The 12,307-nt window shown below is 36.3% G+C and overlaps 1 long non-coding RNA gene across 2 annotated transcripts in view; it reads left to right on the forward strand.

The window, feature by feature from the left end:
- Nucleotides 1-452: 452 nt before the first annotated feature.
- The window catches only part of LOC131725077 (uncharacterized), a 35,164-nt gene continuing 23,309 nt past the window's right edge, over nt 453-12,307 (forward strand). The window contains exons 1-3 of one of the 2 annotated variants that reach the window (XR_009320422.1): nt 453-482; nt 1,270-1,429; nt 11,441-11,541. This is a non-coding gene — a long non-coding RNA (uncharacterized LOC131725077). The remainder of the gene's footprint in view (nt 483-1,269; nt 1,430-11,440; nt 11,542-12,307) is intronic. The other variant, XR_009320423.1, reaches the window with a different exon arrangement.

A 12,307-nucleotide genomic window follows, 5' to 3' on the forward strand; every position in this document is an offset into this window, starting at 1 on the left:
ATTTTATTTAGAGCCGTTAAATCGCCTTGATTTATTTTGTAAGCGGTGTAAGTAACACTTTAAAAAAAATAAATAAAAAAATAAAAACATTTCTGCAACACTTTCACAACAACTTAATAATAACATTAAGCGTGATTAGCTAAACTCTCTGGTGTTTTAAGAAAAGAAAAAAAACACATTGACTTAAATAGGCCTAAGAAAATACATATCTGTGTGTGTGCAGGGAATGTATGCCTCGACTGATACTCTATATCCCGCCACAGAGAGGCAGTCTGTGAGCTCTGATTTGTGAATTTGACAGTACAGCTAATGATACACGTTCTCTCAGCCTCCTCATTCCATCCAGTGTCCTATCAGAGAAGTGTTACATACATACAAAGTTATGATTATTTGTTCAGAATTGGCATGAATCTCTCAGGTGTCCTGTTAACCATGTTATTGGTTATCTTTTACAGATATTTGGGTTGGCTGCTTCGGGTCAGGTGCGTTTTTCTATTTTTTTATTTAGTGTCTGTTTCCAAGCTCTTCAGTACAAAGAATGAGAGATTTGACACTTTGAGAACAATGTGCTTCTGTGATGCTGATATGTTTAAAAGCTCTTTGAGGGATGATGTTTTTTGGCTTTGGTAAACGAAAATGCTTCTAAATACAGTATACCGATTTGGTAATTTGAAATATTGTTTTTACTCGTCGGTGTGTGTGTTAGCTAGAAGATGCTCCATTTCTCAAACAAACATTGACGTGTAACTTGGTGACCAGATAGCAAGGGGAGGCATTGGGGCAGCAGGCTTTATAATTGCAAAACATGTGTAGTGATAAATGTTGTGCTTTTCTAGTTTTTTATTTTGATCAACACATTACGTTTGTTTACAATATTATATGTAATAGCAATGCTGCCCTGAGACTGATAATTGATTGCAATCACAAAATCCCTTTAATTACACTTTCGCCACAGTGTAATGTTTTCAGTTTGTGTCACCCGTGGGCTTTTCTGACCAGATGATCAATCTAGCAGCCAAAGTCGGGACAGAATTCATGACCAGCCCAAACTGACAATGCACTCTTCTTACATACCCAACCTGTTAACAAGTGCACCATGAGGCACTTCATATTTTACGGGTTGTCTATTGTTGATTTATATATAAATAAAGCAGGTTACATTTGTAGACCGGGTGTAATAAATTGTACAACAATTCAGACTAATGGCCATCTTTTAAATCCTGCTCATGTAAACATAATTTCTGAAAAAACATCCATCCTTTATTTCAGGTTGGCATGCTTTCCGTAATTGGAGGTGGAAACCTCAAAGCTACTACCTGGAGGCTGACGAGCTCCACAATATCCAGTGATTTACCCGTGCAGTTCAACTGGGCTGGGTGAGGGGTCAAAAGAGCTTTCAAGGATCTTCTTCTGAAGAACATCATTTTCAGTAAGTAATTTTTTCTTTATATATATATATATATATATATATATATATATATATATATATATATATATATATATATATATATATAAATTTATTATGAAATTAGTATTTTAAATACAGCCATAATCCAAAGGCAAACCTCCCCCCAGGCTGCACCACAAAGCACTGGCTCTTAGGGGCAGGGGTTTTGCTGTCGCTCGTCACTCTCGTAATTTGTGAATGTTTTTTGAAAGTGACGACAAAAAAAAAAGTGGAATCGTCACTAGTGACGATCGTTTCTGTTTGTACTATAAAAAAAATCCCTTTTGTTAAAGTCACACACAACATCTCGTTCTTCAAAAGAAGGGATCGCTAAACAATAGAGTCACTGCTGCTGATCAGATCAGCGCCTCAGCCTCTCGATTCATTGACTCTGAAACGTTCTCATGGCGTGGTAGGCGACGTAAATGCAGTCAACCATTCAGCGCCTCAGTTTAATGTTGCGTGTCAGTTACCATTTGCATCCACTGTGAAAGCGGTAAATTAAATATGCGCGCAAATTAAAAAACCTGTTAGACAATACTAAAATGTCGCAGAAGAAAATCCACTCGTTTTTTCAGCGCGGCCACAGCAAGAGTGAAATAGAACAACAAGTTTGTAGAAGATGATGACTTGGATTCGGAACACCAGACAAAAAAGAACAAACAAAGTTCACAAGCATCCGATAAAAGAAAAAGAAAACAAGCAGCAAAGTTTCAGCCTTATTGGAAAACTCTGTTTCCATGGGTTGTATATGATGCCGAAATTTCACAGATGACTTGTACTTACTGCATTGCTGCAGATAAATGCAACGCGTTTACAAAAGGCTGTCGAGATTTCTTAAAGGACAATTTGACAAAACACAGCCATACAAAAGATCACATTGCTGCAACAGAAGCACGAGCAATGCAGCCATGTACAGAGCGAGCCATCACTACTGCGTTCAGCAAGGAGAAGGACGCCGTAATGTCAGCTATGCGGACTGCATATTACCTTGCAAAGAAGAACACACCTAATTCAGACTTCGAGGATCTAACTTTGTTCCAGCGAAATCAGGTAAACCTAATAATTAACATAAAGTGGCGTAGTAGCCTACTATTAGGTCCCTGCGTTTCACGACTTTTGTTTCACTTGTAGCTAATTGTTAACCTCTAAATTAAACAGAGGCACAAGAAAAATTAAATAACCCTAACTGTACATCAAAAAACATTACATTAAGAGACTGCATGGAAAAAATATCCACCTGCTGTACTGCACAGTTACGTTTATATTGGGTCGGTCGGGCGGAGTTGTGTGATCCTCCGAGTTTACTAGAAATTGACCTTTTACAGGTTGGGTGAAAAAATATAAATAATAATAATAATAATAATAATAATAATAATAATAATAATAAATAGTCGTGAAAAACACAGGGCCCTAACTATAGTAACTCACCAAATTGCCAGTGATTGCCATTTAAGATAAGAAATATATGCTGTTATGTTGTCCAAAGCAACACCACTGTGCTGGATATCATCCTCTCTTAAACTATACGTGTGTGTTTTTTACACAGTATTATTTGTTCTAAACCTAAACTGTGTAACTCAGATTTAGAACATTTTTTTAGAAAATCTTTATGAATGCAAATATTAATTGCTCAAATAAATGCTATAGTATTTCTGTCTAATCCAATTTGCTAAATATTATGTTAAAGTAAATTGTGCCTGTGTTTTTATTACAATTGTGATCAATGTTTTTATTTATTTATTTATTTATTTTTTTGGAAGGGATTATCAATGTTGCAGACCCTTTCTGTGGATAACCACACAACATACACACATGACAACAGCTTGAGGGACATGCAGAGGGTGATAGCTAGGGTTGCAGTAGAAAATTTGATTCAAGACTTGACTCAATCTGATTTTATGGGAATAATGATGAGTCAACAGACTGTACAAATGAAAAAACTCTAATGATCTACACAAAGTGCCTGAAAAATGGCAATCCATCTGTGGATTTTTTGTGTATGTGCAATCTTGAAGGTGATGGAACAGCTGAACATATATACAATAAAATTGTTGAAGTGTTTCAGGAGTACAATCTTGACCTAAAGAAATGTGTGTCCATAGCCACTGATGGTGCGTCAGTGATGACAGGTAGATTGGGAGGTGTTGTTAAACTGAAGGCTGTGTGTCCAATCATTGTTGCTGTGCATTGCATTGCACACAGTTTGTCTTTGGCTGTATGTTAAGCTAGTCATAATGTAAATTATCTCAACACATTTCAAGAGGTGTTGGGATCGATATATAAATACTACAGCCACAGTCCGAAGAGAATGCAAACCCTGAAAAACATGCAATTTGTTTTAGCCAAAGCCCAGATTAAATTCAAAGAGGTGTGTGAAACTTGATGGTTAAGCCTTGAGGGCTCAGTGCAGTCTGTACTAGAAAACTTAGACTCCCTGATGGCAGCGTTAATGGAAGATAAGCAGCAACCTGGAAATGCTCTTGCAAGTGGCCTTCTAAAGTTAATTGGAACTTATGAATTTATAGCTGTTGTTCATTTCATAGCTGATGTTATGGATGTGATTGGAATTTTGTGTCGCACATTCCAAAAACAAGACATAGACTTTAGCTATGTTAGCATGGCTTTGTCTTCTACATTATAAGCTTTAGAGGAATTAAAGATGGCATCAGGGAAAAACCTAAAGAACTTCGAATCCACTGTACCAGCTGAACCAAATGGTACCTTTGAATGCTCTGATCATGTAATTAAAGACAGTCAAGAACAGAGGGCTACATTTTCAAAACTCAAAACACAGTTTTTAGACAATCTGTGTGAAAACATACATAAATGTTTCGAATGTCGTGAAATCTTCTCTGTGTTTTCGGTGTTAGATCCAGGACATTTACCAGCACCAACATCTAGTGAATTTTCCTCCTACGGGGAAACTGAACTTGTAAACATCTGTAAAGCAACTGTTTGATCCTGTGACTGAAAATGATGCACTGTGTGAGTGGAAACTAGTGAAACCAATGCTAAGTGATAATTTCAGAAGAAACACCTTTGTAGGCACATTGTCAAAACTGTTGGTCAATGATCTTTTTAAAACTAGCTTTCCGTATACAACAAAAATTGCTTCTATTGTAAGTGTAATACCAATGTCAACAGTTGACTGTGAGCGTGGTTTTAGCCGCTACAATGTAATCAAGTTAGACCTACGAAACCAACTTGAAGTGAGCCATGTAAACCTACTAATGCAAATGTCTGTCAACTCAAACACGCCTGATCTTGACAAAATATCTGAATTTAATTTTGAAAAGGCTTTCAGATATTGGTGTATGGACAAAAAGCGCAGGGTTGTAGTTTGAACCTATAGCAGAGAGGAGTTGAAAATCTTGTTGGAAAAGTGAAGCAAGGATATTGTACCAAACAATACATATAGTTTTGTTAAAACAAAGATGATTTGTAGTATATAATATTCAAACAATGTTTTTTTTCTTAATAAATCTTGGTATAAGTACTTCATAATGCATTCTGTGTCTATATGTAGCTTTTCAGGACAAATAAATCTCTTTCCTGAGTTTTAAAGCTGTAAATGACCAATTTATTTAAAAATGTATTTAAACTGTAGAGCATTATTAAAATTGTTTAATTAATTTAAAGTACTTTCAATGAGTGTTCAATTTAGTATCAATCATTTTTTACTTTAAGTTTTAAGGGACTATTTAAAAAAATAATTATTTAGGTCAATATTGAACAGAAGGATATTATATCAAATAAGTCAAACAAAATGTCAAAACCATCTTTTTAATTTAGTTAGTAAACCCATTTTTCTAAGCACAATAAGGTACTCTCTGGTGTGATGTACTCTAATATCATCACTTCCCAAGTGGCTGAACAGACTCGTCTTTGCATCCTGGTTTACAGCACTGGGGCCTGGTGAAATTAGTGTATCACACACTTGTAAGAAAATGATATAATGACAGTTTCTACAATATTTTGTGTGAATCAGATTAATTTACACAATTATTAAATACTTATCTGACAAGGGTGTGGAAACATTTGAATTAAGAGAATTATTTGCTTTTCTAATTGTCCCTTGAAAATACTGATATTTGAGAAATAGTACTAAAAAGTTAACTTCATAAAAACATTTGTAAGTGGAATAACAGATATATGTGTTTACTTATTCAGGAGCTGTAAGGGCTAATGTTTTTACAAAGCGTGCCACGGAGGAGCCTTTCAGCCTTGGCAATGAATTGGCTACGATATGCCAAAGACCGCAGTGGAGGCCGGAGGCAGAGGTCAGAGGCTGCTGCAGAATCTCAAGAGATGGGAGGTGCTTTTTTGTTTTTTTGATGATCACAAAAAACAATATGGATACTTAAATAAAAAAGTGAGATTACAAGACTTGTTTTTTTTTTTTTTTTTTACTTTAATACTAAATAGATCAAATCAAATAAGTCAAGCAGTTTGTAAAAAATAATTCTGTTAACATTTAAAATTTCGAAATATTTACTTATTTGTGATGGTAATCTGAGAGTAACAAATGTTTAAGACCTAATTAGCTAATAATCCCCATTAAACTACTAATGTTTAATGACATAGGTCCAACGTACTGTCTGACAATTAGCCAACATGGGGCCAATGATGGTATTTAACATTGGGCCAATGTAGGGCCGATGAGCAAAACAATGCTGGGCTCTGACATAGGGCCAATTTACCGTCTGACATTGGGCTAACATAGGGCCAATGTTAGCATGTTTACTGGGTTTCTGACCGGTGGTGTGGGTGCAATTTACATAAAAGTGAACAGATTTAATGAGAAACCTATATGTTAATGATGGATTTCAGGATTTCAATCAATGTACATGTGGGACTGAAAGGTAGTAAAGAGGAGGAAAGCAAATCATGCTTGTGTTTCAGAGATACGGAGAAAGAAAAGAAGATACATTTAATAGAACACATTACAAAATAGAAGCATTGCTGATAAGAGCAGTTATAAAATACAAGAATCAGTAGTAAGAGCAAAATCAAATAAGAGAAAATAAACACAGTAAATAATTACCTTTGAGAGCAATTTCGACTAAGAGCAGTTAAACTTGCAGTAAAAAGTATTTGCTTATAGAGTAAATTCCATTAAAACAAGTAGTAAGTACAATAAATAAAGAACGTATACTGTGTGGAAATTATAGTTTCGGATACGGAGGATATATTATGCCAAAATGAAAAAATGTATGAATTAATTAATGCATAAATACAGAAATACATAAATGTCAAAATAAATATATAGACATTTATGTGTTCATTTATGTATGTATTTGTTTATTTATTTTTCATTTTGGCATAGCCGTAACATTATCCCTTTCGTCCTCTAAAATCGCAGCAATCTCTAGCAGCACACTGGGCTCCATCGGCAGGGTAGTCAGAATCACTGCACCCACATCAGAGCCTTTTTAGATGGAGCCTGTTTGAAAAAGGTTCCCTTCTCCATTAGGACTTTTTAAAACAGGCGGAACCACTTTAGACGGAAAATACTCAATCCGACCGCATCAACCCTTTTGATTTCTGCACGGAGGGGAGGGGGGGGGGGGGGGGGGGGGGTGTTAATTAGGTACCCACTTCATTTGCATTACATTCCTCATACTGTCGGACTTGGGGTTTTGTGACTGTTCTTATCCTTCCTGGCCATTTTTGATTCAGAAGAAGAAAAACAGCTGGAAAGTTAAAATCCCACCACAAAAGCCCTCCCGACGGTCAGAAAAGCTTTGATATTCAGGGCAAATGTGTCCGTATTAATTATTATTTGGAAGTCGCCTTGGATACAGGCGTCTGCTAAATAAATAAAAATAATACCTAATAATAATTATAGTCTTGCTCATCTCTGTCCGGGAGGGGTCTGAGAGACAGGTGGGAAAGAAAGGATGTTCCCCACAAGTACTTTAAAATATATGATTTTAATTTCAGACCTGCTAACCTCTGCGCATTTTGCGTATCCGCTAGCATTTTGAGTTGGTAATACGCGGGTACGCTTTTATCAGAGATGATACGCAATAATATGTAATCCATATTTCGCTCATCGTCTGTGATGTTGCCTGTAGTTAGAGAAAGTGTTGCATCTAACGTCAGGGCCGGCCTTAGGGCAAGGCAAGCAAGATAGATTAACCAATCAGGTTTTGAGTTTAGTTGCGTGATAGAATAACCAATCAGCTTTTGAGTTTAGTTGACGATCCAACCACCGTTAAAAAAAAAAAAAAAAAAAAAAAAAAAAAAAAGTTATCCTAGTGTAGCACTAGCTACATGAATGCAGCATAAGTAATTTGCTGCCTGCTGCTCTTAATTGAGTATCAGAATACCTAGCCAGGTTAAGTTAATTCTCTATTAAATTGCTAAATAAGTAATTTTGTCCTCGTTTCTAAAGGGGGCCTTTCAGATTCATAAGGTAAAACTTAGGTGAAGCTATATCAATTTACTGTCAGTTTTTGGTAAGGGGTTTATCTCTGCACTGGTCTGTCTCTTGTTTTTAACTGAATGATGTTTTCCTTAATTTCCACATGGAAGTTCTAATTAGTCAGGTGTTGCTAATTGCCTTGGCAAAGGGCTTATTGAGCTTGATTTATCATTGTCTAAGTATCTTAATTGGGAGCTCTTTAAATATGGCTATTACTTCCTGGGAAGGGGGTGGTTCCTTTTCTGGGGTGATTCTTTTTCGGGTGTGGTTTTGTGTGGATGCAGAGTGTTTGGAGGAAAGAGCAGGGTTTTTTGAAGAAGGTTGCTGTCTAAAAAGAGAGATCGGGAAGCAATGATCGGTTGGTTTTAGAGACAGTGTATTTTTTCTAATCTGCCATTTTCCAGTTGGAAAGTAACCAGTTATCTAATCTCCTGCCCAATGGAAACTATCTACATCATTCAAATTGTTTATTTTTTATCCTAAGAGCAACAACGGTGACTAATCCATTTATTATCCAAATCATCACTTTTTGTCTCCTTACCTGGTTGGAAACTCCAAGCTCGACAGGACCAAGGAAGAACTGGGTGAGATCCCCTGATGGGGAGGAATCTTATTTTTCTGCTGCTGGGTTATCTGTTTTGTTCTGACTGTTTTGGGATTATTATCATTTTTGGTTTATCTATCAGGGTTTAACGAGCACCTCGCATAGAAGTCTCATTTTGTTTATCTATCGGGGTTTAACGAGCACCTCGCATAGAAGTCTCATTTGGTTTATCTATCGGGGTTTAACGAGCACCTCGCATAGAAGTCTCATTTTGTTTATCTATCGGGGTTTAGCGAGCACCTCGCATAGAAGTCTCATTTGGTTTATCTATCGGGGTTTAACGAGCACCTCGCATAGATGTCTCATTTTGTTTATTTATCGGGGTTTAACGAGCACCTCGCATAGAAGTCTCATTTTGTTTATCTATCGGGGTTTAACGAGCACCTCGCATAGAAGTCTCATTTTGTTTATCTATCGGGGTTTAACGAGCACCTCGCATAGAAGTCTCATTTTGTGTTTTTGGTTTTTTTTGTTTTGTGTTTAAACTGTTCTAGCTTAACCTGTATTCTCAATATGGACCTGATATAACAGCTTGGGACTTTTAAAGTATTGCTTGTGGTTGTTTCATGGACATTTTTTTCTATAAGGACTGCCTGATGGACTCTGATAAGCACTTTAATCAACATGGGCATGTTAGGCTTTACATTTACTAAACGCTTGATCTGTCCTATATGATTAGTATTAATGTGGTCTCTGCTGAACATTTGTGAATGGTCCAAATGCTGTCTGATGAAAACTCATGTACACCAAATGTTTGATACCTCTGTTGACAAGTATAATATTCCACACATATTCAATAACATCTGCTATGTGAATTCTGGTGCTGTCTTCTGATTTAATTTTCTTAATATTTTCTATGTGTTATAAACAATCCTGCCTTACCCAGCAGTTTTTTTCTTGGTTCTGTCGTGCAATCCTACTGCTTTTGGAGAGTTTATATTGTTCAGGGTAGTTTACTTGTAATTCCGTCACAAAATACTAGTTATTGGACGTTGCTTAAGGATTGGGTTTGTTACAGTAGGTTGACTGACAGAAATTCCCACCACCCAGTTTCTTTGTGTAATCACTGACATTCTACTGTAGCCTATCAGGCTTTGTTGAGCTGAGTCGCTTGTGTTTCAACTGCCAGTTTCAGACACACTGGAGGGAGTGTGAAGTACTGTGACTTGTGAGGAAATTATTTATTTCAAACTGGCTACGGTACCTTTTTGTTTTTTTACTTCATGCAATAGTTATGCATTCATTTTTGTCTGGGGAAAAAAATCCACTTTCGTTTTACAAAAAAACGTGTTTGGTTTAGATAACTGCATCGCATGAAAAAAATACAGCTGAATGAGGATTTTACAAGAATGGCGAGGGTGTAAGTACAAACATTTATTGTAATATAGTACAATATTTAATTTTAATATTCTGTTTTTGGCTCGTTGTCCGGTTTTTCACAAACGCCTGTTACCATACAGGGATGTCAGTAAAATTCAATTTTATAAAAATGAGCACAGCATTAACATTGTTAATGTGGTTAAGGTACATAAGGCTTCTGTTTACTTTGCAAGTAGCATACAATTACATTGTAGATGAATGCCGTTTCATTGTGCTTTAAACAAGTCATAAACGGCTGGTTTGTGAATTTATATTGAAGTTCAGTAAGATCATTAATGTAGCATTATGGATTTTGTTAACAGTAAAATATTTTTATGTAAGGACTGGGAATCACCGACCGCATAAGTGTAATTCTGTTTAACTGTATAGCTAAATATGAAAAAAACCCGGCAATACAAGAAAGCGTGTTAAAGTGGGACTTAATAATACTACTACTACTACTAATAATAACATAATATCAGAACTACCAATACATGCTTACTGATATTAACTTTTATGAAGTGCTCACTACAAACGAATGGGTCCAGTCTTTTTCGTTTTTTTTATTCTCTTTTAATCGCTGAAATCCATTTTACCCTCCTGTCTGGATCAGCAGGAATCCTGTAGAAGGAAACTTTATATTTCTGTCCGGAACAAAATTAATTGGGCATTACTGTAATGTTATCGCGCTAGGCATTTTGGTTATCTTCCACAGTAATGCTGACTGTGAAAGTGTTCAGCTTGGAGACCAAAATCAAAACCCAACACAGAGCCAGCCTGAGCACAGACATGCTAAGATCACTGGTAACGCACAAAGCCATGATGTCAGCGAAGCAGCAAGTGTGTCACACACAAACCTTTAGTGACACCTTGCTCAGGAAAGCCAAGTCCGCCACCTATGAAGCTAGACATTCAAGATCTGAAAGTGCAGTTTGACCGGTTGGATTCCTTTCTGTTCCAAACAACTCGCTTTGTGGATAGCTATTACATTTGGTGCTGACTCAGTGACTATTTACTATTTAAGGTTTTTTTTTTGAAAATGCTTTGCTAATTTCAGTTTATGTTTTGACAGTAAATAAAACAAACATACAACAAAAATGGCTGTTTTCTGCACTTGAAATAATTTTCAGTTGGTATAAATTAAAAAGGTTTCATCTATACTAAGGTAAACAAAATTAAATTTAAACTGAAACAAGCTAATCTCATTTTTTTGACTGAAAAATTCATACTCAAAACTCACCAGAGTGTGTAGCATTTAGCTGTTTTATACCCTAAAACAATTCTGAGGGAAACCCCCCGGACCCCGCGAGATGTCCGCGTGAAAGAGTCTGTAATATGTTTTAATTAGTTTCTTAGTTGACATTTACTTATTAACCTTCATACAAATCCCTGCGGTTTGCTAAAAAAAAACCTTGATACCACGGTGAAAAAATAACTATACTGAGTTTGGAACAGGGCTGCTACAAAGGAAAATATTGGGGATTGAGAAGGGGAGATTGACGGTGTGGAAAGCAACGGATATGGTAGTTATATATACTGTTTTCTAATACAAACATATTGTGATGTTATTTACATCTGACACTTACCTCCTCCTCACTAGGGTGACCGCCTTTTCAAAATTCAAAAACGGTACCCCTGTGTGACAGGATAGCGTGTGTGATGACGTCAGGCCAGAAGCAGGAACTGAAACAGATACTGCAGGTAGGGTGCAATGGCGTTTGCGCCGTCTTTATTTTAAATACAAAAATAAATTAAAAGATTTAAACAAAAACACTGTGCTCACAGAGCGAAAAAAAATATTTTAAATAAAACAAATCACGAACACAAAATGAACAGCCAATACAGGTCAGGCTGGGCAAACGCCTTCACTGATCCTGTATATGTTTTGTTTTTTTAGTGTTCGCTCTCGCTCTTGCTCCTCCTCTGAACATTCAACCCCCTCTGAGCTGAGAGTGGGTCTTTTATAAACGTGGCTGGAGCCTTAATGACCTATTAATAAATTACCTTATTAAGGCTCCAGACACATTCCCACGAGAGTTATAGGGAAGGGATATTAATCGACGATTAATATCGACATTTATTTTAGAAAGAATGTACCTGTTTTTATCTTTATTTTTCAATTCAAGCAGAGAATGTGTGAAATCGACCTTTAGCGAAACCTTTTTATCATATTCAACATGCAACAAAACCATGGTTACCAACATTCTAATTGAAATAACATTTAGTCACAGCAGAGCTATACTTTGTAAAGATAAAGATCCTACACAGATTAAAAAATGGTCTCAAATAAACCGTAGAAAACGCAGCATATAAAAGTGTATTACACAGACATTTATAGCATACATTTACAAGTAAAAATAATATGCACATAACAAAACATTAGATAGTTGAACAGAACTAAAGTCTGAGCCTCCCGCACCTGCTTCAGCAGAGCTGGAATCACTGGAAGGCAAGGCAGACGGGCCCG

The sequence above is a fragment of the Acipenser ruthenus genome, chromosome 60 (assembly GCF_902713425.1).
Source record: "Acipenser ruthenus chromosome 60, fAciRut3.2 maternal haplotype, whole genome shotgun sequence".
NCBI classification, from domain to species: domain Eukaryota; kingdom Metazoa; phylum Chordata; class Actinopteri; order Acipenseriformes; family Acipenseridae; genus Acipenser; species Acipenser ruthenus.